Source organism: Sapajus apella, unplaced genomic scaffold (assembly GCF_009761245.1).
Source record: "Sapajus apella isolate SASKATOON/1434 unplaced genomic scaffold, GSC_monkey_1.0 scaffold1, whole genome shotgun sequence".
Lineage (NCBI taxonomy): Eukaryota > Metazoa > Chordata > Mammalia > Primates > Cebidae > Sapajus > Sapajus apella.
This window is the reverse complement of record NW_022436941.1, coordinates 83,726,197-83,752,483: the sequence shown is the minus strand read 5'-3', so window position 1 is coordinate 83,752,483 and position 26,287 is coordinate 83,726,197. Positions and strand designations below refer to the sequence as shown.

The following is a 26,287-nucleotide window of genomic DNA, read 5'->3' as shown; positions in this document are numbered from 1 at the left end:
TGAGTTACAGCGTTACCCCTGGAAGCCGAGTGGGACCTCTCTCTACCAGGGGCTCAGTCTGTGGTTGTCACTTGTCTTCTTGCCCAGAGCTTATTAGGGAAGTAAGGAGCTGTAATTCTTGGCTTAAAACACAGGCTTCACTGCTCCTTTCATTCTACCATTTAAAGGGCCATTCCTCTTTCATCTTCAGATTGTCTTTGGACCTCCCAGTCTCCTTGGTAAGAGGTGATGCTATAATCTAAGTAATCCCTGCTAAGATGTTGTTGGGCCAGACCCCTATTGACTGCAATAAAGATGACACCGTGTCCTAAAGGCCAAAAAAGAGACCCAGAGACAGTGAATGAGAGATAATGCTTACATAGGGGACTTATATACAGGGATGGTTCAGTTGTGGTGTGTTGGACAGGAAAACTGCTACTATTTGTAAAACACACGCAGCTTACATAGCATTTTCACTTAGCACCCTCTACCTAGCAACCTCCACTTGGCAACATCTAGGTAACCCAAAACAAAGGGCTTCCATCTCCTGTATGGCCTGCCTTCTCAGGGAAGGGCCAGGGATTCAGATGTCCTTCATAGATAAGGAGTGAATCTCCAGGTTGGCTGCTCCCAGATTCCTTAGCCTGGAACTCTGAACCCATATTCTTTTTAGACTATAGGGCCATTCTCAGGGTATGCTCACATTAAGTCACTGCTGTCAGGTGTGCCTGCCATACAGCTGACAACTGATGACTGAAGCTATTTTTAGAAGTTATAAGCAAAAAGGATTAGTTGTCCCTTCACGTGCCCTGTGAGAAAGTATGTCCTGCATTCAGAGACACACAATGACCATTTGACAAGTTTGCTAAGACCATTCTGAATACACGATAAATTATTTCATAATACACCCATTCTAGTGGAAAGCATTGAACTGTGAGATTATTATTATTATTTGAGATGGAGTCTCACTTTGTCAACCAGGCTGGAGTGCAATGGTGTGGTCTTGGCTCACTGCAACCTCTGCCTCCCAGGTTCAAGAGATTCTCCCGCCTCAGCCTCCCAAGTAGCTGAGACTACAGGCCTGTGCCACCATACCCGGCTAAGTTTTGTATTTTTAGTAGAGACAGGGTTTCACCACGTTGGCCAAGATGTTCTCCATCTCTTGACCTTGTGATCCGCCCACCCCAGCTTCCCACAGTGCTAGGATTACAGGTGTGAGCCACCGCACCCGGCTGAACTGTGAGATTACTGATAGATAAGGGAAGTAGAATTTAAGATTCCCAAGTAGTTACGTGGCAAATCAGACTGCGCCATTCTTTCTTGCCTTCATCATGTGGCAAACTGCCCTGAGCATTCACTGAGTACTAACTACCCTGCTTGCTATTACAGATAAAAAGATAGAAACAGTACAATTCTTGACCTCAAAGCACTTGTGCTAAGATTTCTAGACTAGATCATACATATCAACAGAGCTGTAATGAGGGTTATAGGTGCTGTTGTATAATCATATTCAGATCACAGTGTAGGCACTAAGAAAAGTGTGGTCTGCTGAGAATGAAGGTTTCCAGCTTCATCCATGTCCCTGCAAAGGACATAAACTCATTCTTTTTTATGGCTGCATAGTATTCCATGGTGTATATGTGCCACATTTTCTATATCCAATCTATCATTGATGGGCATTTGGGTTGGTTCCAAGTCTTTGCTGTTATAAATAGTGCTGCAATAAACATACATTTGCATGTGTCTTTATAGTAGAACGATTTATAATCCTTTGAGTATATACCCAGTAATGGGATTGCTGGGTCAAATGGTATTTCTGGTTCTAGATTCTTGAGGACTCACCACACTGTCTTCCACAATGGTTACTTCTTTCTGAGGCAGGAGAGGGTGGCTGTGGTCTCTTGAATGACCTAGCCTACTACTTCTGGAGGGTAAGATCTGTGACTGTGGTCATTTTATACATCATTGTATCTATATCTCTACCATCTTGCACATAGTAGGTGCTCAGTGAGTAGTACTTAAATGAGCAAAAGCTGATGTTGCCAGAGGGCATGGTGAACATGAAGCAATGTAAGCAATTTAGCCCAAGAGTCAAGGTCCTGCGTGATCAGGCCCTGCCTCCCTCACCAGCTTCATCTCCGAAGCACTGCTCCCCCTCTGCCGTGATGAAGAGTTCTGGCTTTATCCTGAAGACAGTGGGGACCCATAGGAGAAGTTTAAGCACTGCCATGATGTGATCAGCTTTCAGAAAGACAGCTCTGGCTGCCGTGTGAAGGATGGACTGCAGAGGGCAACTCTGGAGCTGAGAAGATCATTCAGTTCTGTAGTAGTTCAGGTGGGAGAGTGCACCTAAGAATCCCTGGTGTTTGTCCAGGTCCCACCCCAGACCACTTAAATCAGAATCTCTGGTGATGGGATCCAGCATCCTTCCATATGATTCCAGTGAGAAACCAAGGCTGAGACTCACTAGTGAGAATTAAGAGAGTTGCAGAATGGAAAGGGGGTTATAGATGCAACGGCTGTTCGAGGTAGGGGAACAGCATGCCTAGGTAACAAAGCAGGGCTAGTGGAGAAAGGGGTGGAATTTAATTACTCACAGGTTCTGATTGGAGTCATTGAAAATGGGAAGTAGGGTGATTCACCTTCCCATTTTATCAGGGACTATCACGGTTTTCTTACTGAAGATCCCTCATTCTGCAATAGTTCATTACTGGTAGGGCTTGGATCTGTGACCTCACCCCAACCTCATGTCAAATTGTGATCCCTAGTGTTGGAGGCAGGGCCTGGTGGGAGGTGATTGGATCATGGGGGCAGAGTTCTCATGAATGGTTTAGCACCACCCCCCCATGAGTGAGTTCTCAGGAGATCTGATCTCCCTCCTCTCTCTCTTCCTGCTGCTCTGACCACGCGAGGCGTTCCTGCTTCCCCTTCCCTTTCCACCGTGATTGTAACATTCCTGAGACCTCCCCAGAAACAAATGCCAGCATCATGCTTCCTGTACAGCAGGTGGAACTGTAGGCCAATTAAACCTCTTTTCTTTATAAATTACCCAGTCTCAGGTATTTCTTTCTAGCAAAGCGAGAACAGACTAATAAAACAGGAAGGATGGTAGTACCATTCACCAAGATAGGCAATACAGGATCGGGGTGTGGTTGGAGGAAAGGTGATTAGTTTTAAACATGGCAACAGCTGCTAAGTATTGGTGACTAAGGCCATTCTGAGCTCACAGCTGAGGATCAAATGAGTGAAATCCCCCACATTCTAAATTCCTAGAACCACAGCTGTTGGAGTGGGCCAGCCACACCCTGACAAGGCTTGCTAAGAGAAGTCAGGAAGCAGAACCAGCACCACCACCTCTCACCCTAATATAAAGTGAGGCTAAAAGGCAGAAGGCCATTGCCTTTTGTAGAAGTACAGTGCTCATCTAGGATGATTTGTTCCCCAGAACAACGGTAGGTGGTGGGTTGCCTCCCATCCTCAAAGCCAAGGATAAGAGATGTCCAGACAACCACTCACAGGTTTGTAAGTATTTGACATGTGTTACCTGTCTGAGCAGCTGAAGGACGCTATGCTCACTATCTATCCTCTGTGCCACCACAGTAGAGGAAAAATACATTGGGAAGAGATGGCATGATGGGGGACTGCCAGACAAAGCAGGGATCAAAACTGTCTTCACCTGAAGTCATGGTGTCCTGGAGGCTTGAAAGGTGGATTCCACAAAAGCCTGAAGACCCAGGAATTGACTGTGGTGAGTAAACCATATTGGGGGCCTTGGTCTTGTCTGGCGACGCCACAATATTGGGCAAAGAGAGACACACATCAGAGGAATGAGACATAAGGCTGCCAGCTCAGGGGCTGGGCTTGAGTTGAGAATGAATCTCTTATAAGAAACCCCTAGCATCTAGAGTTGCTGGGTAGGAGCAAATCTTTTGTCTGATGATGTTGTCTTCCTTCATCTGTCCACACTAACACAAGGGCAATAAGCCGGGTCTCAAGGGGCATGTCTCCCTTCTATTTTTCTCTCCCTGGTCATTACCAGCAGGAGGTATCACAGACTTACAGGTTGTGTGTGACCCAGACCACACATCTATTCTGCAGGGAATAGGAGAGAAGGAGAGAGCCTTACACGGGATATGGATAGTCAGTTTTTTTTTTTTTTTTTTGAGACAGAGTCTTAGACTTGCTCTGTCACCCAGGCTGGAATGCAATGGTGCAATCTGGCCTCACTGCAACCTCTGCCTCCTGAGTTCAAGTGATTCTCCTGCCTCAGCCTCCTGAGTGGCTGGGATTACAGGTGTCCGCCACCATGCCCAACTAATTTTTGTATTTTTAGTACAGATGGGGGTTTTACCATGTTGGCCAGGCTAGTCTCGAACTCCTGACTTCAGGTGTTCCACCTGCCTCAGCCTCCCAAAATGCTGGGATTACAGGCGTGAGACACTGGGCCCAGCCATTTTTTTAATTAACAGGTAGCAATAATTATTGTAATGACTAAAAGTGACCAAGACATGATATGGGGCTGAAATTATTAAGGAAGTCTGCTTTCCATAGAAAACAGTATTTTGACCCAGCAGTGACTGGCATGTTGTGTGTAACTTTATAGAGAGGCCAAGGTCGTGAGAAACTGAGGCCTTTTACCAACAGCAAGGTGGACTCCCAGCCCCTTCAGGTGCGACAGCTTGACCATAAGAGCATAAGAAATCCTGAGATGGAACCCAAAGCTAAGATACTCCTGGACTCCCAACCCGCACACATTGAGAGATAATAGACGTTTGTTGTTTTAAGTTGGTAGTTTTGGGGTCATTTGGTATGCAACAATAGATAACCAATGATTGTGCTGAGTTGGGCCAAGGGGACCAGACATGTACATTGGATTTATTTATTAGTCATTGGATGCAGGCTGTGCTGGAAGGAAGCGTGACTCTGGACGAGGCCATTTCCTTCAGCCATGGTGTAAAGTTTATTCTCTGTAGGTTTATTGCCGAGTTAAAAACGAGGAAACTGAGGCCAGCACAAGAAAATTACATGCCAATTTATTCAGCTTCCAGGCGAGGTTCTGTGGTACCGGGGAGAGGTGCCACGGAAGTCGCACCTGACTCCGCACAGGAGTGGGGTTTTATAGGGAGTGAAACAGGGTGTGGACAGGGTGAGCTGCTATTGGTAGGTAGGTGGGATTTCCGGTGAGTGGGCTAAGTGCTGAGTGCAGAGGGGATTTCCAAGGGTGGGGTTAGGTGCCCAGTGCAGAGGGGATTTCCAAGGCGGGCTAGATGATGGGCATATTCTGATAATGTAATTTTCCAGCGGGGAGGGAGATGGGCATGTCCAAACTCCTGGCGAGGCAACCAGCCTTACACAAGACAGCCCCCGCAAGAAGGCAGTCAGCTGAAGGCTGTTTTTGGCCAACATTCACTGGGTGACCAAGTCCTTTACTGCTGAAGCGGGGATCTGGACAGTTTATCAGGTGGTTAGTTGGAGGCTCTTGGGAGTCTCCTGAAAGAAGCTTCTAGGTGCTGCCAAGGGAGAAATTGGAATTTGAGGAGCCTGGGAGCCTTCTTCATCTTCTATTTTCCTCTTGACCACTGCTCTCCTTTTAAATGGTGGTGTTTCCCTGGGCTTTATCCTTGACTCCCTCCTACATCTGTGAGAAGAAGGGCCAGGGAGAGCAGTGTCCATAAAGTGGAGGAAGAAGAGGGCATTAGGAAGACAGCTGTGGTCAGTGAGGGCTCTCTGGATGTATTGGTTGCCCTCTAAGGTGAAACTGGACAGCACACACAAGGGGAGTGGTGGAAAGAAGCTTAACAAAGGGACTCCTTACAGAATTGAGGTCAGGCTGAGGGGCCCCAAAAGGGACCATAGGACTCTTCCCACCCCTAGGCCTGTGGGGGTGAGAGCATGGAGTGGGTGCTGGTACTAGGGGAGGGCTATCTTCATGGAGAAATCTGACTGTGGGATGAAGCCATGAACTTCAGAGAGGAACACAAGCCACCGAAGGTTGGTGCTGCCCACAAGTCAGCCTCACAGGGCACACAGCAGGGTGAAGGAGGGCAGGAAGCTCATCTGCAAAGGCAAGAATGACAGGAGTCAGCAGAAAAGAGTGAGAAATGTTCATGACTGATCGCCTCTTAATAGCAATTTAATGTTTGGGTACACTGCTAAACTTTAAGGATGATATCAAAGAAACGAGTATTCTCTTTTTCCATAAGAATTCCTGGTGCCACTGACGGATCCTAGCTAAAGGGACCACTGGTCTGATTCAGAGGAGTATTACGTTCCCAGGAAGTTATGAAGTTCCCTAGGACACTATATCAGTGTTGTATGTGTCAGTGTTGACGTGCCAGCTGTGGTAGTGTACTACAGTTTTGCAAAATGTCACCACTGGGGGTAACCAGCTAAAGGATACAGGCTATCTCTGTATTATTTCTACAGCTGCATGTGACTCTATAATCATCTCAAGATTAAAAATGTAATTAAAAATTAATTCACTTATTCTACTTGAACGAGTTAAGAACATGCTATTCCAAAGTGTGCTGCTCTGGCATATTGGCTATTTTGAGTTTAGGCACTAAAAAAACAGCAGGAAAAGAAGATCACTCAGCCCTTCCTTTTGTTTTTTTGAAAACAAGAAGTGAAATTCCATGTGAAAGATGCCCTCCTTATACCAGATAGAAGGTATTATTCTTATCAAGGACGGGAAATCTGTACAAATGAAACTTGTTAAATTCACCCTTATTTTCCTAGTCACTTCTCTACCCAATTAACCACCCTAGTCCAGGCTCTTTTACCTTGTCACATTTTAATAATTCATGGCTCTTTGTCTAATTCAGTATAAGCGTTCAATGCTGCATCTTTGAATCTGCATTTCCCTAGCCATGTAACATGTGTATTATATTTGTATGCTTTTCTCCTGTAGATCTGTCTTCTGTAAATTGAATTCTTAGGCCCAACTGAAAAACCCTAGAAAAGCAGAGGTCAAGTTTTACTCTCCCTGCATCCTTAGGATAATTAAATGTGAGGCTTTAGGCATCAATATAGAGTTCCCCAGTCATAACTGAGCTACTTAGTATTCCAGTTTTACCAGAATGAAATCTTTGAGTTACTTGATATGCCATGACTTGAATTTTATTTCTGTCAAATCTGGCTGTTGTTGTGTTGAATAGGAAGAATAAACCCAAGGCCTGGAAGAGAGGCCTGAGACCTTGGAAAGGCAGTGAACAAATCGTAATCAGACCTGACTCGTGTGCACACAGGCCTCTACCTCTCCTGTTGCTCTTGTGATAGAACTCCTCTGCCTGGTGGGCTGTTCTCCTACAGAAAGATTTGGAGATCTTACATGCTGTTGTTCTTGAACAGGCTTTTCAGTTCATGGAATTAACTAGCTCATTTATCATTAGAACAAAGTGGTAATTTAAAAAACAAATCCACATTAACAGGCTGTTTGCGGGGAACAACAGCTGCTCCAAGATCCCAGGGGAGGAGGGGGTGTTAAAATACCTGATCCCAAAGATATTTCTAGACCAGAAGCTTGATGACCTATTAAATAATGAGTGTGTGGAATATGTAAAGTATCCAGGTGCATTTTTACCCCCAGATTTTTTTTTTTTTGCAGACTTAATCAATGGAGCTGGGAGTGGTGGCTCATGCCTGTAATCCCAGCACTTTGGGAGGCTGACGTGGGAGGGTTGCTTGAGCTCAGGAGCCAAGACCAGCCTGGGCAACATGGTGAGACCCCGTCTCTTTATATTAAAAAAAAAAAATTGGTAGGCTAAAGTTACAGAACAAATACAATTCTTGGTCCTGTATACAAAACAACTCTCAGTGACAGCATGCTCTTTTTCCATATCCTTGAAGATCAATTTAAGTAGTTCTATTTTAGGGCAGGATGTGTTTCATGCAGCATGAATTTGAATGTCTTTTTTTTAAAAAAAAATGCAATTGGAACAGTCAGGACTGCAATTTTATCTGTCTTCTCATATGAAAGTATCAGTAGCTTATTAAACAGCACTAGACCGGGAAATACAAGGGCATTATAATGAATAAGTCTAAGCTCATTATGATCTCAGCGAACAGGTTTAGATTCAGCACAATACTAGAACTGATTAACATCTATGGCACAAAGTACACATCTGATCCATTTCAATGGAGCCATTATTTAGTGTGACACTGCACTGCTGAATGCAGCCATATTTGTGGAAAGACAGGAAGTTGTCACAGGGCCAGGAGCAGTGGCTCATGCCTGTAATCTCAGCACTTTAGGAGGCCAAGGCTGGAGGATCGCTTAAGCCCAGGAGTTTGAGACCAGCTGGGCAGCATAGTGAAATCTCTATCTTTAACAAAGAAAACAGAAAAAATAAAAAATAACTAGAAAGTCATTACAACATAATTTTATACCAGAAAATGTACTATCAAGACCCATAGACATATATAAACATGGCCCCTTTCCTAGGCATAGACACTTAAATCTTTATCACCTAAGAAAGATGAAGGTCTCAGGCAGAAATACAGATCCTTTATTAACTAAAACGTCTTGTTACATCTGACCCCTTAAATTATCTCACTAATTACATTTAAATTAAAAAATGTGGGACGGATTAGACTTAAATGAATTTAAAACAAGGTTTCTAGTACAGCTGGATGGCTGTTTTGCTAGAATCAGTTTATCTTTAAGTTTCATTTAGAGTTGTTAATGGGGTTTCTCTTTAACTCTGTTTGACCTGCCTATCATCACAGCGAATTGCCAAATGACCTACAAGGTAGAATAAACTTTCTTGGACCTTGTTTCAGGTCAGGTATCATTGGAAATTTCCCTTTTTCATTTTATCATTTTTGAGACAGAGTCTCCACAGGCTGGAGTGCAGCGGCATGATCTCAGCTCACTGCAATCTCTGCCTCCAAGGTTCAGGCGATCCTCCCGCCTCAGTCTCCCAAGCAGCTGGGATTACAAGTGTGTGCCACATGCCCAGCTAATCCTATTTTGTATTTTTTGTAGAGATCGGATTTCGACACGTTGGCCAGGCTGGTCTTGAACTCCTGGCCTCATGTGATCCACCTGCCTTGGCCTCCCAAAAGTGTTGGCATTACAGGCATGAGCCACTATGCCTGGCCTAAGTTTCCTTTTTTTATTTAGCAGTCCTGAGCTGGGTTTACAACCTGAATTAAGTCCTTGTTGTGAAATTGTGTGATGTTGAGGAAATCACAGGACTTTGCTGAGCTTCAATTTCCTCATCTGTAAAATGAGGATAATGCTGCAGAATTCAGAGGTAACATGTAAAAGCACCCAGCACAGGGCCTGCCCACAGTAGACCCTATAGTCATCAACATCAAATAAAGCTGATTAACCAGCTTGATTTGAAACTTATTTCTACTTTACATGATTTCACAATAAGTCTGAGACATGCTGTAAAAGATTTTCATGTCTTTCCCTGATAAACACAAATGAAACAAAACAAAGGCGTAGGGCTTGGTTTTCAAAGATAAAAGACTAGATAGTGTCCTCTAGTGGTAAGCAGACAAAATGCTTGAAGGCTATTGATCTATTTTCTCCACTACTTAGGATTCAGCCTGAAGTGGATCACCGAAATGCAGTGTAAAGCTGGGAGATCAAATGTAATTAATACCTGGATAAGAAGTTAACCTTCATGCCATCCTATAAAACAATAAAATAAAGGAAAACGTCCTTGCCCTCTATTATGCCAAAAATTGCGGTTTAATCATATGAGCAACAAAAGAATCAGGGCCAGGCAAAGTGGATCATGCCTCTAATCCCACCACTTTGGGAGGCGAAGGCAAGCAAATCACTTAAGCCCGGAAGTTTGAGACCAGCCTGGGCAACATGTGAAACCCCATTTCTACCAAAAATACAAAGATTAGCCAGCCATGGTGGCATGCACCTGTGGTCTCAGCTACTTGGGAGGCTGAGGTAGAAGGATTGCTTGAGCCTGGGAGGTTGAGGCTGCAGTTAGCCATGATAACACCACTGTATTCTAACCTGGAAGACAGAGAAAAACCCTGTGTCAAAAAAAAGTCAGAGGTCGTGGTGGCTCACGCCTGTAATCCAAGCACTTTGGAGGCCAAGGCGGGCGGATCACATGAGGTCGGGAGTTCAAGACCACCCTGACCAACATGGTGAAACCCTGTCTTTTTAAAAACAAAAAACAAAAAACAAAAACAAAAGCAAAACAAAACAAAAATCAGCCAGAAAAATATCAAATCATATTTGATTTTTTTGTTGGTCAAATATGAGCCATTTTGATTCATTTTTGCACAAATGACCAGATAGTACATTAAAATTTATTTCACTAGTTCCTTAAGTGGAATTTAAAACTTCTTTCCAAATATATAGAGTAGTTCACAATGGATCATTGTAGAGAATTTGATAGTCTCTGACAGTGTAGTAAAAAGAAAACGTGCTGTAGGATCTTCTCTGACGACATTCTCTAAGCACTAGTTGCTAAAAAGCTTGCCTTCACTGGACGTTAGCAGGGCTGGTTCCCATCCACCTTCTGAACGCTTACAATCTCCATTTCTACCAACATTGCTGCTCTTGAAATTCAATCCGTGCAGTACAAGATGGTGGTTAAGAGCATGAACTCTGAAGCCAAACTGGGTTTAAATCCTAGTTTTATCATTTGCTGACTATGTGAGCTTGATCCCTCAGTTTCTTCATCTATAAAACATCAGTGTTAATAATAGCTACCTCACAGGTGCTTCTCATGGTGAATTAAGCTAATATATGGACAGTGATTAGAATAGAGGAATTATTATTGAGCAGCTGTTATGCACCTATACCTCTTTAGGGGCTATAGAGAATGCATCAGAAGCCTAAAATCTAGGCCCTGTCGTCAAGATTTCGTAGTTTATATGGAAATATCTTGATAGAGTATTGGGCCTTTACTCCACTTGTTGGTTGCAGGAGTGGGACTTTTTCTTAAAACATACCCCTGGCTTCTCATGTCCCTATTTTTGTTCTCCTGCAAGAAGTGGAGTAATTTTCTTGGAGTGAAGTGGCTTTGGGTCTAATCCCACAAGAAAAAGGACACACATTTTCCTTTTTTCTTCTATTTATTTATTTATTTTATTAAAAAATTTTTAAAAATATATATTTTATTGTGTTTTAGGTTTTGGGGTACACGTGAAGAACATGCAAGATTGTTGCATAGGTACACACATGGCAGTGTGGTTTGCTGCCTTCCTCCCCATCACCTATATCTGACATTTCTCCTAATGTTATCCCTCCCCAACTCCCCACCCCCCGCTGTCCCTCCCCTATTTCCCACCACAGACCCCAGTGTGTGATGCTCCCCTCCCTGTGTCCATGTGTTCTCATTGTTCTACACCCACCTATGAGTGAGAACATGCGGTGTTTGATTTTCTGTTCTTGTGTTAGTTTGCTGAGAATGATGGTTTCCAGGTTCATCCATGTCCCTACAAAGGACACAAACATAGTTTTTGATGGATGCATAGTATTCCATGGTGTATATGTGCGACATTTTCCCTGTCCAGTCTATCATCGATGGGCATTTGGGTTGGTTCCAAGTCTTTGCTATTGTAAACAGCACTGCAGTGAACATTCATGTGCATGTGGACACACATTTTCAAATGGAGTTAGGAAGTACATTTGGCCCTTACTTTATAGTATATCCTACAATTTGGCTCCAGCAATAATTAAGGTAATAACCTGGGTTCTGGGCATCAACTACCTGTTATAGTTCATTTTTTTTCAGAACTCAGTCTGAGACGTGGCGAACTATTTACTGAGGAGACACTTAGAGACCCCACAGAACACAAGAGTCATTCAATGCCAACTTCTATGGTGTGAACCTGCTATGAAAACATTTCCAGAAATGAGAGTTTGATGTAGACTGAAGCAACAGGAATCAATTTTCATGGAAGTGGGACCTAAGCTGGTTCTTGAAGAACAGGATAGAATTTGGATGAGGAGAGCTGGGCGCGGTGGCTCATGCTTGTAATCCCAGCACTTTGGGAGGCCGAGGCGGGTGGATCACGAGGTCAAGAGATTGAGACCATCCTGGTCAACATGGTGAAACCCCGTCTCTACTAAAACTACAAAAAATTAGCTGGGCATGGTGGCGCGTGCCTGTAGTCCCAGCTACCCAGGAGGCTGAGGCAGGAGAATTGCTTGAACCCAGGAGGCGGAGGTTGCGGTGAACCGAGATTGCGCCATTGCACTCCAGCCTGGGTAACAAGAGCGAAACTCTGTCTCCAAAAAAAAAAAAAGAATTTGGATGGGGAGAAGGAAAAAAAAGAGCCTTTCTGCAAGCAAAACAATTACTTTTGAAGTTTGTACTTCCATATAATTGAAATATATAAAATACTGATTAAAATTAGTTATATTCCTGTTTGATGACACATGGTGACCTAACCAGGATATGGCAGAGAAATAGGTGACAAAGGTCCTTGCTGCCTGATTTTCTATTATTATGTGACCCAATTGCCAGGAATGTTGTAAGCATTTTGCACGTATTAAGTCACTTACCCCTTACGACAACTGTATGACATAGACATCATCTCTCCTGCCTTACAGCTGAGGCTACTGAAGCATAGAGAGTAGTCATCAGCCTAATGTCATACTGCCAGCAAGAGACAGAACGGGGGTTCTAACCCAGGTAGTTTGACCCTGCAGCACATTCTCTTGCATCATTCAGCTTTACGATTTCTCAGCCCAAGGGAAGAGGCTGAGTGTTCTCTCTTGTGAAGGGAACCAAGGAAGAGATCAGAGTGATGGCTTGGACTTTGGAAGCTGCCACACGAAGCTGGAGGTAGCAGGAACTCATCAATGGAGGGTTTGGAAAGCAAAGACACAGGAACTTGGCTATGGAGAAAGAAAAATAAGATTCATCTTTCCATGTTCCTGATCAAGAACAATTCTATACTGTTCAATGCATTACTCCCAAAGATTTCAAGGGTTCCTGTTTGGTTGATGGGACCTTATGTACATAAGAGGAGAGGGTAGAACAAAAACAAAACTGGGCCCTCTCCGCACCCCCTGGGCTGCTGCTGGGAAGGCACAGAGCTGAAAGTGGAAACATGTTCTCTTGTCCCTTTTTTCCAAGCACCTGCCTAGAAGACTAGCAAGGCAGGAGGTATGAATTTGAAGTTTCACCTATATTTGAGAGCTGAAACCACAAGATGTAAAACTCCCTGAAAAAAAAAAAAAAAAAAAGACCCTAACGGAAGCAGAAGAGAAACACCGACAGAGGAGGGCATATGGACTGCACGGTGCTATGGAAGTTACCCTCTGCACAATTTAAGAAGTTCCCAGTCAGCTACTTCAAAGAGGTGGTGGAAGATGAGAACTGGGATGAAGCCAGGAAATGTAACAATGAGCCTAAGAAGGTTGAAGAGAGGAAATGAAACTTGGCTCTGCCCTTAAGACACTATCACACGGAGTCAAAAAAGGCATGTCTGGTTCATGTGGGCCTCCTCACTGTTTCCCACCCTCCTGGGACTTAGGGCGTCTTTCAAGTTGGCTGGGATGGGCACGGGGGTGAGGAACTGAGTCCTCGAGTTACAAAATTGGAATTCTTTTCTGTGCATTCGGCTTGCCTCCTTGGCACCACACCTCTCCCATGGGCTCTTCTCAACCCTCCTACTCTCCTGATCTTTGATATTCCCTCTGCTGTTAGCTGGATTTGCCCATGTCACAGGCAGTTCATTTCCTGGTGACCACCCCTGTCCAGCTGTGACCTTCAAGAGAGGCCCTGCCCCATGTCTCTCTCAGCCCCTGCCCGACCCCTGTGCAGACTGTTCCACTCCTTCCAGGAAGCATTAGCCAGCCTCTCCTCCTTGCCTCTTCTGGCTCCCTAGAGCTACTCTGCCACCCACAGATTACCTCAGCTGTGCCTGCAGACTTGTCACTTTGCGCATCTGCTGCCCTTCTGCTCCCCCTACAGGCAGGGTGGTGGATGCACAGTAAGGTGATCCCCACCCAGGAAGTCGTGCCCTGGTGGACACCCTTCCCCTGAGTGCTGGTAGTACCTGGGATTTGCGTCTAACCAGGAAAATATGAAAAAGTTGATGGGATGTGTGATAGGATTATATGTATATACATATATATGTATGTAAAGCATGAAAATCATAGTTCCTGGCTCAGAGCTCCCATAGCCCTCTTGTTATAGTCCTTTTGTTATAAGGTTGGAGCATTTTAAGCCTTGGGAACAAGCCTCAGGAAACAATCTCTCTCACGCTCTCTCTCTCTCTGAAATTCCGTCCTCCTTTTGCCTGCCCAAGGCAGGACTCTAATCTGATTGCAGCTCAAAAGACCCTCATTCCAGAGACAGTCCTGCCCCATACCCTGCAGGAAGGAATGCTGCACAGGAAGGCCAAGAAGAATCTGATCCGGCGGGTCTTACTGGGTTTCCCCACTCAGCCTATTCACTTGAAATCATACCTTTTTGTCCAATCACATCTCTACACTATTGTCAATCATGCCTATGTAATGAAGTCTCCTTTAAAACACAAGAGGGCCGGGTGTGGTTGCTCATGCCTGTAATACCAGCATTTTGGGAGGCCAAGGCAGGTGAATTGCTTAAGCCCAGGAATTCAAGATCAGTCTGGGCAACATGGTGAAACTAGGTCCTACAAAAATTACCAAAAAATAGCCAGGTGGAGTGGTGTGCTCCTGTAAGTCCTAACTACTCAGGAGGCTGCGGTGAGAGGACTGCTTAAGCCCTGGAGGTAGAGGTTGCAGTGAACCGTAATTGTGCCACTGCACTCCAGCCTGAGTGACAGAGTGAGACCCTGTCTCAAAAAGCAACCCCACAACCGCTCCCCTGCCACAACTCCATGACACACAAGAGGACAGGGTTGAGAACTTCCTTATAGGTGAATGTGTGGAGGTTCCTGGAGGGTGGTACACCTGGAGAGGACCTGCAAGCTTTGTACCCCTCCCCTATACCTTGCCCTACACACTTCTTCATCTATATCCTTTGTAATATACTTTATAATAAATGAATAAATGCAAGTGTTTCCCCAAGTTCTGTGAGCCACTCTAGAAAATTAATGGAATCCTGCTAGATGCAGTGGCTCATGCCTGTAATCCCAGCACTTTGGGAGGCCAAGGTGGGTGGATCACCTGAGGTTAGGCATTAGGGAGCAGCCTGGCCAATATTGTGCAACCCCCTCTCTAATAAAAATACAAAAACTAGCGCTTGAGCGCAGTGGCTCCCATTTGTGATCCCAGCACTTTGGGAGGCCAAGGTGGGTGGATCATGAGGTGGGGAGATCGAGACCATCCTGGCTAACATGGTGAAACCCCTTCTCTACTAAAAATATGAAAATTAGCCAGATGTGGTGGCACATGCCTGTAGACCCAGCTACTCAGGAGGCTGAGGCAGGAGAATCGCTTGAACCTGGGAGGCAGAGGTTAGTGAGTCAAGATCATGCCATTGTACTCCAGCCTGGGTGACAGAGCAAGACTTTGGCTCAAAAACAAAAAACTTGCAGGGTGTGGGGTGGTGTGCACCTGCAATCTCAGCTATCTAGGAGGCTGAGGCAGGAGAATCACTTGAATCTGGGAAGTGGAGATTGCAGCGAGCTGAGATTGCACCTCTGCCCTCCAGCCTGGGCAACAGTGTGAGACTCCATCTCAAAAAAAAAAAAAAAAAAAAAATTGAAACCAAAGAGAGGGTCATGGGAACCTCAACTTAAAGAAGTTCTGGAGGCTTGGACTAGTGATTGGTAGGACTGGGCCCTCAACCTGTGGGATTTGACGCAGTCCCCAGGTAGACAATGTCAGAACTGAATTGGAGGACACCAGGCTGGTTTCCACTGCAGAATCTACTGCTTACTTGCTGGTGGAAAGAAACCTCCACAAAATTCGTAGTCATAGAAGTCTTCTGTGTTTATTGTTGTGTTGATATGAGTAGAGGAGTTTGGCTTGACAGTTTTTTTGAAACAGGGTATCATTCCCTTGATCACATTTTGTTATACAAGACTGTCTAAGCTAACTAGAGAGACTTTCTTGCTGACTTTGAAGATAGGAACTGCCATGTGGTGAAAGGGTCATGAGGCAAGGAACTATGGGTGGCTTTTAGGAGCTGACAGCAGCCCCAAACAGCCAGCAAGGGCAGCAAGTGGCTCATGCCTGTAAGCCCAGCACTTTGGGAGGCTGAGGCAGGAGGATAACTCAAGACTAGGAGCCAGCCTGGGCAACATAGTGAGACCTGTCTGTATAAAAAGTACAAAATTAGCAAGATGCAGTAGTCTGTGGCTGTGGTCCAAGCTACCTGGGAGGCTGAGGCAGAAGGAACACTTTAGCCCAGGAGGTTGAGGCTGCAGTGAGTCAAGGTCACACCACTGTACTCCAGCTTGGGCAACAGAGCGAGACATTGTCTCTTAAACAAAACAAAACAAAATACAACAACCGGCAAGGAAATGGAGGCCTTTGTTTTAGGATGAAAGAAATTCATGCCTGGACTCCTGACCTGCTGTGAGAAAGTGTGAAATAATAAATGTGTGTAAATTTTAAGGTGCTAAGTTTGAAGTAAAACATTGCACAGCAATAGACAATAAAGATAGGCAAAATAGATGTGCTTGTGAGAGGCTTGGCAATTCAAAGAAATCCAGACAAAAATAGCACATTGTTCAAAGCTTTTTATATAGAACTTTATAGACTGTCCTAGCCCATATTACCATATGTATTTAATCCTTCCTATATAAATATATTTTTATCCTATATAAATATATTATTTATCCTATATAAATTATGTTTCTGAGAAGTCATTTTTGTCAGGTTCCCACCAAGAATGCAGAAACCATAACGACTACTAGAAATAGGAGGATGTAATATACATAACTCACTATATAGGAGATGGAGACAGATGAAAAGCCAAGCAGAGGATAGAGAGGCAACCCAGAGATTAGCAGCACCAGGAAGCCGCTTTTACTCAAGTCTATAGCGCCAGAGGGAAGAGGCAGTGTTTGCAGAACCCAGAGGCAAGTTTTACCCAGCAGAGGCTGGTAATGGTGACCCAGTATCCAGGGAAGACTGGACAATGAAGAGATGCGCTGCTGGAGCCCGAATAGGGATGGGGAGACACTTTCTCTTTTCCCTTCCTGCCGGTCTACAGTGTCCCTCCAGAACCTACCAGTGGCCAAACCCAGCTGGACATTGGCTGGCAGGGGAGCCTTGGAAATGTAGCCAACAGGGGTCAGGTCCTGCATGAGCTGAATTGTGTCCCCCCAAATTCACATGTTGAAGCCCTAGCCTCCAGTAGTTCAGAATGTGACTGTATTTGGAGATAAGGTTCCGGGGTCTGAATGTTCGTTTCCCCCACCCCCCACCACCCCTGCCTCAAATTCATATGTTGAAACCTAATCCCCAATGGAATGGTATTGGGAGCTGGAGCCTTTGGAAAGTGATTAGATTGCAAAGGCAGCATCCTTGAATGGAATTAGTGCCTTTATGAAAGGAGCCCCAGAAACCTGCCTTCCCTTCTATCATGTGAGGACACAGTAAGAGGACACCCTCTGTGAACCCGGAACGGGTCTCACCAGACACCAAATCTGCCAGTGACTTGATGATGGACTTCTCAGCCTCCAGAATTGGGAGATATAAATTTCTATTGTTTATGGTTAATGAGTCTATGGCAGTGTGAACAGACTAAGAAATTTGGTCTTTAAAGAGGTGATTAAGTTAAAATGAGGCTGTTAGGGTGGGGATTAATTTGATCTAACTGGTGTCTTTACAGAAGAAGAACTCTGGGCTGGGTTCCGTGTCTGATTCCTGTATCCCAGCACTTTGGGAGGCTGAGGCAGGTGGATTACCTGATGTCAGGAGTTTGAGACCAACCTGGGCAACATGGTGAAACCTCATCTCTACTAAAAATACAAAAATTACCCAGGTGTGGTGGTGCATGCGTTAGTCTTAGCTACCTGAGAGGCTGAGACAGGAGAATTGCTTGAACCTGAGAGGCAGAGGTTGCAATGAGCCAAGATCATGCCACTGTACTCCAGCCTGGACAACAGAGCAAGATTCTATCTCAAAAAAAAAAAAAAAAAAAAAAAAAAAGAAGAAGAAGAAGAAGAAATCTGGACACAGAGACAACAGGAAGACACATGCACACAGGAAAGACAAATTCACATGAGGACATGGTGAGAAGGCAGCCATCTGCAAGCCAAGGAGCAAGGCCTCAGGAAATCAGCCCTGCCAACAGCTTGACATGGGATTTCTAGCCTCCAGAATTGTGAGAAGATAGATTGCTGTTGTTAGCCACCCAGTTTATGGTATTTTGTTATGGCAGCCCAGGCAAACTCTCATAGGCTCCATGACACAGAGCAGAGCAGGGGACAGGCCAGGGAGCACCTGAGGGCGAACATGTCCTGGATCTGAACAGTGCTGTAATAACATTTGGCTTTTGTTATTACAGCACTGATCTCTTCTTGGCCCAGAGGGGCAAAGGCCCACCTGAAGGTTCAGATGATTCCTCTGGACAGTCACCACCATCCTGTTACCTGATTTTTCCCACTGGAAACCAGTTAGATTAGTTGAAATGAGTCCTGAAGAATCAAGGTTTCTAATGGTGACTCTCAGGTAATATACCATCTAGTATCTTGTACATGGAAGGGAGGACAACTGACAGCTCGAGGTGAAAAGGCAAGGAGAGGAGCCCATGTGTCCCAGCTCCAGCCTTTGGAAACTGTGAGAGAGGTTCTCTGTACTGAGACGGGGAGCAGAATGGGACACAGATTGTGAAAGTGAGAAGCTAAGGCTGGGCATAGTGGCTCATGCCTATGATCCCAGCACTTCGGGAGGCTGAGGCAGGAGTACTGCTTGGGTTCAGGAGTTTGAGACCAGCCCGGGCAACATGGCAAAACCCTGTCTCTACCAAAAAATACAAAAAATTAACTGGGTGTGGTTGTGCACGCCTGTGATCCCAGCTACTTGGGAAGCTGAGGTGGGAGGATCTCTTGAGTCTGAGGGGCGGAAGTTGCAGTGAGCCTACATCGCACGACTGCACTCCAACCTGGGTGACAGAGTGAGACCTCATTTTTAAAAATAAAAAATTAAAATTAAAATTAAAAAAAGAGAGAGTGGAAAGCTAAGGAGTAGAAATAGAGACCTGTGCCTTGTGAGTCAGTGGGTTTATGTTTTATATACTATGGTTTGGATGTGTCCCCCTGAAATTTATATGTCAAAGACTTAATCCCTCTGCCCTCTTAAATGGATTCAGAGATTAATGAGGGCTCTGCCCTCCTGAATAGATTAATGTCTAATGCTATCATAAGAGTGGGTTCATATTGTGTGAGTGGCTTTGATATAAAAAGTGAGCTCCCAGGGCTGGGCGCGGTGGCTCAAGCCTGTAATCCCAGCACTTTGGGAGGCCGAGGTGGGTGGATCACGAGGTCAAGAGATCGAGACCATCCTGGTCAACATGGTGAAACCCCGTCTCTACTAAAAACACAAAAAATTAGCTGGGCATGGTGGCGCGTGCCTGTAATCCCAGCTGCTGGGGAGGCTGAGGCAGGAGAATTGCCTGAACCCAGGAGGCGGAGGTTGCGGTGAGCCGAGATCGCGCCATTGCACTCCAGTCTGGGTAACAAGAGCAAAACTCCGTCTCAAAAAAAAAAAAAAGAAAAAAAAAGTGAGCTCCCTCTGGCTCTCTTGTGCTTGCTTTGTCTCATCATGTCATGTGATGTCTCCTACCATGTCATGATACAGCAGGAAAGCCCTTATCAGATGCAAGTGCCATGCTCTTGGAATTCTCAGCCTCCAGAATCATGAGCTAAATAAAATTCTATTCTCTAGAAATTTTCCAATCTGTGGCATTTATTTATAGCAACAGAAAATGGAGTAAGACAGTATACTTTCTCTTTTATTTTCTCTCAGTATTTTAGTGTATTTAAAAACATTTTTGAAAACCCCTACATATTGCTCTGCTGTTAAGGGAGATTGGTGAGGTGGGTGGATTTTTGTCCAAGCTCATACCATAGCCTTAGAGGGATATTGGTTCCCTAGACAAGTGGTAACAGGAGAGACTGACATCAGAGAAGCCCTAGGGGAAAATGAAACCCAGAACAGAAGTTCCAGGTGAAGACTTGCTGCTGGTTATGTGCCCTGACTACATAATGTCGACACTAAAGCTTGGTGGTTTGGAGTTTTAATAGCTAATAGTAATTGAGCACTATCTAATGCCAACCACTGTTATAAGCACTTTGCCTATCTTAATTTAACCTTGATAACAACTCTATGAGGAAGGTTAGGTATTATTGATGTAGAAATTGAGGCTTAAACGTTAAGTAACTTCCTCTGGGTAAACTGTGGAGCCAGGATTCAAATCCTGACAGGCTGTCTTCAGATTTGATGTGTTTAACCACTTTCAGGAAATTTGGGCAACTTGGAAAACAGAAAAGAAAATGTCTGTGAAAAAAGAGAAAAGATTCTTGAAAATGTAAAATGAGGGAGACCTCAGAAGGTGGAAAGACCTCAAAAGGAGAAAACAAGTGGTTAGTTATGTAAGAGTTTATGCTGTATTCAAGATTACATAAACCATGCCTAGGAGTTTCTGCAAAACACTGTTGTTTTACAGCCTGATCTAACGGTGCCGTTATGCGAATTCCCTGTGGATCTATTTCTGTTGTTTGTTGTTTCTGTTCTTATTCATGGTCTAAACTCCTTATGTTTCTGACCATCGCTAAGTGCTGGTGTTGTGTTTGAAAAATAATTTATATAAATATTTTGAAGCCCAGAATTATGTAATCATCCTCTTAAAAAAAGACTTGTTTGATCTGGGCTTATGCTAGCAATCTGGGAGCAACTTAATTCAAGTTTAAGGCTTGAGGTTTTCAGAATCACCAGATGGTAGTAAACCAAGCCTTGCATGAGCTGGTTTATTTCAGATTTACTCTGCCTCTGAGGAAGGCCTTTTGGGTCTCAGTCCAGAGCAAAAGATTATTCACCATGTGGAAGGTGTTATAAAAACAATGAGAAAGCAATGAACAGATTGCTATACATTTAAAAAAAAAAAAAGGTTGGTTTTGCATTTCCTATCTCAGACTTCTGCTTTCTCTGTCCCTATCAGTAGTGGTGATTCTGGACTATTGATTGACACAGGTGACACAGTGAAAGATCAGGGTGAGAAGCATCATCAGTAACCCAGAGAGAGGGAGATTTAAGAGAAATGGTTGAGTCTAAGTTAGATGCTGAGCTTTTCGGAAGACCCTGAATGACCTGACCTCATTCACTCTGCTTAAGAGAACCAAAATCTTCCGGGATTGCTGCAAGCTGCTTTCTGAAGTCATCCTCTTGCATCATGAAGACACAATGAGAATGGAGGGAGAAGGCTAAGAGGGGCCTGCTCAAGCGCAAAGGGGACTGGACCAATGAGCTCCTTGACCTTATTCTTCCATCCCTACTTATCTCTTGGCTCTTAAGGGGGCTCCAGTGAGTTGCTAAGAGGAAACTGAATACCATGACTCAAAATTGACAGAGTAGGGAAGGTCATGATCTGGGACTTGATTTTACCATATTTTTGGCAAATACATCAATCTGTTATTATTTCATGAATGTTAGCAGAAGACATCTGACTCATGGAAGAGAGAGGAAGGCTTTAGTACTCATAGTACAGAAAGCATGACCAGCAGCATGTTTGTGTCAGTTGTTCTTGCCTCCCACTGCCAAGTCCCATGGGACTAACACAGAGTAGCTCAGATGGATGCCTGCACATGCAATGAGTTGCATTACAGGAGAGGACATTGAGCTCGGGGAATCTGCTGCTTTATAGCAAGCAGTAAACAGCTGTCCCTTTGTGCCAGAGAAAGATATTGCCTCGTTTCTCAAGGATTCTCTTTGCAAGCATAACCCTGAGAAATGGCCTAGAAAGAGTTGCCCAGGCTTTATTTCTCAGTGTTGGGGCTCAGAACACAACATCCCAAAATGTAGCACATTGGCAATTAAGAAAACTACAGAAGCAAGAAGGTGACTCTGACCTCCCCCGACCTTCCTGTGTGTGAGTTGGCCATAAAGGAATTCTTTGACCTATCTTTCCTGGAAGTAGGTTATAAGACCCTCCTTCAAGAGGGTCTTGTATCAGACTGGGGTCTTGCTCTGTATCAGAGGAAAGAAGTGCTGCACAGAAAGGCCAATGAGAATCTGAACAAACAGGCATTGTTGAGTTTCCTGTAGTTTATTACCATTAGATCATATGCCTTTTTGTCCAATCACATTTCTACACAACTGTCCCGTCTTCATATAGCCCAAGCATAAGCATACACAATTTTCCATGGGTCTTTGGGTCTTCGTTTCTGAAGTCTCCTGTGCTACGTAAAATGTAGTTAAATAAATTTGTTATGCTATTCTCTTGTGAATCTGTCTTTTGTGATTAGGAGTGTCCGCTATAATCCTTGCAATTGGTGAGGAAAAGGTGTTACTTTACTTCTCACATTGGCATATCCAGCAAGAATGTATAGGGCTGTTCAGGGCTCACATTCTATTACCTTTTTCAACAGACAGGTGACTTGAAGTGTGCATAATCTTTACACATTATTATTTTCCATTTGTATTCTCCAAATTTGGGTTAGCTGGATTCAAGCCCCATGATTCTGCTACTTATGGGATCCCAGTCCCTCTATCTCTAGCATACTTACTCCATTATTCTCTCTTGACATTTGCCACCTCATTTTAGCCAGCTGTGCTTGTTTTCATTCACGCTATTTTGTGAGCACTGCCTGCTTTGAAAGGAGCACACATAGTGGAATGATGGCTGGTTCTGGCGTTTAAAAAGCTGGTTTCACATTCAAGCTCTACCATTTGCCAAATAAGAAACTAATCCTCCCATCAGGCAACTCAAGTAGTACAGTGGTGATAACACAGTGCTTTTTATAGTAGTGGAGTGTGTGTACCTCAAAATTACCTTGTTGAAAGTCAAGCTCCGCCTTTCCCCAAAACCTGTTCTTCCAGCTGAATTCTCTAGCTCGTTACAGTAATCATCCATCCATCCCAACCGCCTCGTCATACCTTTGCATCAAGTCTTGCCAGTTTTACCTTCCAAGCCTTGTTCTTCCACCCTTTTCTTGCTCTCCCTACCGCCGTTGTCTATCTTTACTGTGTGTCAATTCAGTAGTTCCCTAAGGAAGCTTCTAGCAGCATGCTGGCCACCATTCTCTGATGTCCTACTACTGCCTGAGCTTGTCATTTCACTCATTTTAAATACCTTTCATCCTCATACAGTCCAATTTCCTTACACATGTTTTTGCCTTAATTCCCTCTACATCTCACCTTGTGTTGTTTTACACTGTAATATTACTTATTTCTTGTATTTTCTAGTATCTGCCGTGGCATTTAACATTTTTCATGTATTTGATGCTCTTCCTTCCTGAAATACCAATCCTCTCTTTGACTAAGTCCAACTCCTCTAAAAATTTAGATGAGCGTGGGGCATGGTGGCTCATGCCTGTAATCCCAGCACTCTGGAATGCCAAGGCAGGAGAGGAGGACCAACAGGAGACCAGCCTGGCAACATGGCATGACCCCCATCTCTACACACACAAATTTTCTTTTTTAAAATTTGCCAGGCATGGTGGTGCATGCCTGTAGTCCAAGCCACTCAGGAGGCTGAGGTGGGACTGTTAGCAGGATATGTGGAGTTCTCGGTTCTTAGGCTTCTTGGGAGAAAGAATTTGGCCAAGAGACCAATTAGTAAAGTAAGCAAAGACATACTAAGGAAACAGTACGCTTCAAGAGAGAAGTGGCCTGACCGTGCTGGGAGCAGTGGCGGTAGCAGCGTGTTTAAAGAGGTGATACACTCTGAAAGACAAGTCACAGTGGGCTGCCGGAAAGAGAATGAGCCAGCAGGCTGGGAGCAGTGGCTCATGCCTGTAATCCCAACACTTTGGGAGGCTGAAGCAGGTGTATCATGAGGTCAGGAGTTCGAGATCAGCCTGATCAACATAGTGACACCCCATCTCTACTAAAAATAAAAAATAAAAAATAAATTAGCTGGGCATGGTGGCAGGTGCCAGTAGTCCCAGCTACTCGAGAGGCTGAGGCAGGAGAATTGCTTGAACCCAAGAGGCAGAAGTTGCAGTGAGCTGAGACTGTGCCACTGCACTCTAGCTTAGGAGACAGAGTGAGACTTTATCTAAAAAAAAACAAATGAGCCAGCAGCCCTAAGAGTTCTGCGTTGAGATTTTTATTATTTTGGGACTGTTTCTTTAAGTTCCCGCCTCTGTCTGAAGTCTCCACCTTTATCTTCATCTAGCTTCCTGCTTCTGCATTAGTCCCTGCTTTTTCCCTGCCTAGTTCCCGCCCTAGGTTTGTGGGATTCTCCTTTACTGGTAGTTAAGGCACATGGATGGACAGGTGTTGGGTATAATCCTATCTAATGGCAGCATTGCTCATTACTGCCACCCTAGGAAGGTCATACAGCAGCAGTTATGTGTCTACTTATTGTCTCTGCTTATCTCTTAGAAATTTCCCCTTTGCCCCTTTTTTTTTTTTTTTTTTTTTTTGTTGTTTTTTGTTTTTTGTTTTTTTGAGGCAGAGTCTCGCTCAGTTGCCTAGGCTGGAGTGCAGTGGTGCAATCTCAGCTCACTGCAACCTCCACCTCCCAGGCTCAAGCCATTGAGGACAATGGCTCAACCTCCCGAGTAGCTGGGATTACAGGCACTGCCACCACACTTGGCTAATTTTTGTATTTTAAGGGGGTTTCTCCATGTTGGCCAGGCTGGTCTTGGATTCCTGACCTCAGGTGATCTGCCCACCTCAGCCTCCAAAAGTGCTGGGATTACAGGCATGAGCCACCGTGCCCCGCCATCCCTTTTGCTCTCTTTCCTTCCTTATCAGTATGTGGCTAGCTACATTCTGACAGATTAACTACAGAGTGAGCTATTACTGGGCATCTTAAGAGTTGTTCTGAGGTGTTTCTTCCTGCATAGGCATTTTCCCTCCCTTCCGCTCATATCTAGCATGCGGGTTTCCAGTGGTCTCTGGGGTGTAAGATTTTCCAGACCTCCCTTTCTCCGGGCTCCCCCTCATGCTCATGTCTAGCTATCTCCCTGCTCTAACAGGAGAATTGTTTGAGCCCAGGAGTTCGGGCTGCAGTGAGCTAGGATCACACCACTACAGCAGCTTGGGTGAGAGAGTGAGACACTGTCTAAAAAGAAAAAACAAACAAACAAAAAAACAACTTAGGTTAGATAATGGCCAATGAAATAATACAAGAAAATAAAATAAAAAGTATAAAATTAGAAGTGATATTTTAATACAGGAACATACAAAAGAATCAATAGAAAAAATACTAATGCAATAAGAGACTTCAGTAAGGGAGCAGGGTCAAAATGGTACCTAGAAATGTCCATTGAATGGGAATAGAATGTTTAAATCATGGTATGTGGAAACCAAGGCAAGAATTCACAATAGGGCATATTAATAAGAGAAAGGGCATACACATTTATTTAACCATGTGCATGAAAAGAATCACAGAGTGATTGCCCAATATCCCAATAGGGTGCAGAAACTTATATACCCTCTTGAGGTTACAGAAAGAATGGGGGCTTCCTAGCCTGGGCAACATGGTAAAACCCTGTTTCTACTGACAAAAGAAAAACTTAGCTGAATTTAAAAGTTTAATTGAGCAATGAACAATTTGTGAATTGGGCAGCCTCCCAAGCCCTTGTGGGCTAAGGGAGACCCCAGCTCAGCCATGTCATAGAAAAAAATTTATGAACAGAAGTGGAGACTGATGTACAGAAAACAGAAGTGAGGTACAGAAACAGCTGAATTGGTTACAGCTCGGCATTTGCCTTATTTGAACATGATTTGAACAGTTGGTTACATTTGATTGGTCAATACTCATGACTGGCACAAGTGTAGGCTACGGTCTGTTTATACCTCTACTTGTTATAGTTCAGGATGTACACAGAAACCTTTAGGCTGAACTTAAAATATGTAAGGAGTATTATGTACCACATTTTCCTTATCCAGAATACTATGCAGCCATAAAAAAAGGATGAGTTCGTGTCCTTTGCAGGGACATGGATGAAGCTGGAAACTATCATTCTCAGCAAACTAACACAGGAACAGAAAATCAAACACTGGATGTTCTCACTCATAAGTGGGAGTTGAACAATGAAAACACATAGACACAGGGAGGGGAACATCATACACTGGGACCTGTTGGGAGGTGGGGAGCTAGAGAGGGATAGCATTAGGAGAAATTCCTAATGTAGATTACAGGTTAATGGGTGAAGCAAACCACCATGGCATACGTATACCTATGCAACAAACCTGCACATTCTGCACATGTATCCCAGAACTTAAAGTGTAAAAAAAAAAAAAAAAAAAAAAAAAATG

At 44.2% G+C, this 26,287-nt stretch overlaps 1 long non-coding RNA gene across 1 annotated transcript; it reads left to right on the top strand.

Moving 5' to 3' along the window:
- The first annotated feature begins 4,946 nt into the window (after window positions 1-4,946).
- LOC116553438 lies at window positions 4,947-24,926 on the top strand. The gene is made up of 3 exons (XR_004269751.1): window positions 4,947-5,040; window positions 13,252-13,257; window positions 24,916-24,926. It is a non-coding gene; the product is annotated as an uncharacterized LOC116553438 (long non-coding RNA).
- Window positions 24,927-26,287: the final 1,361 nt, after the last annotated feature.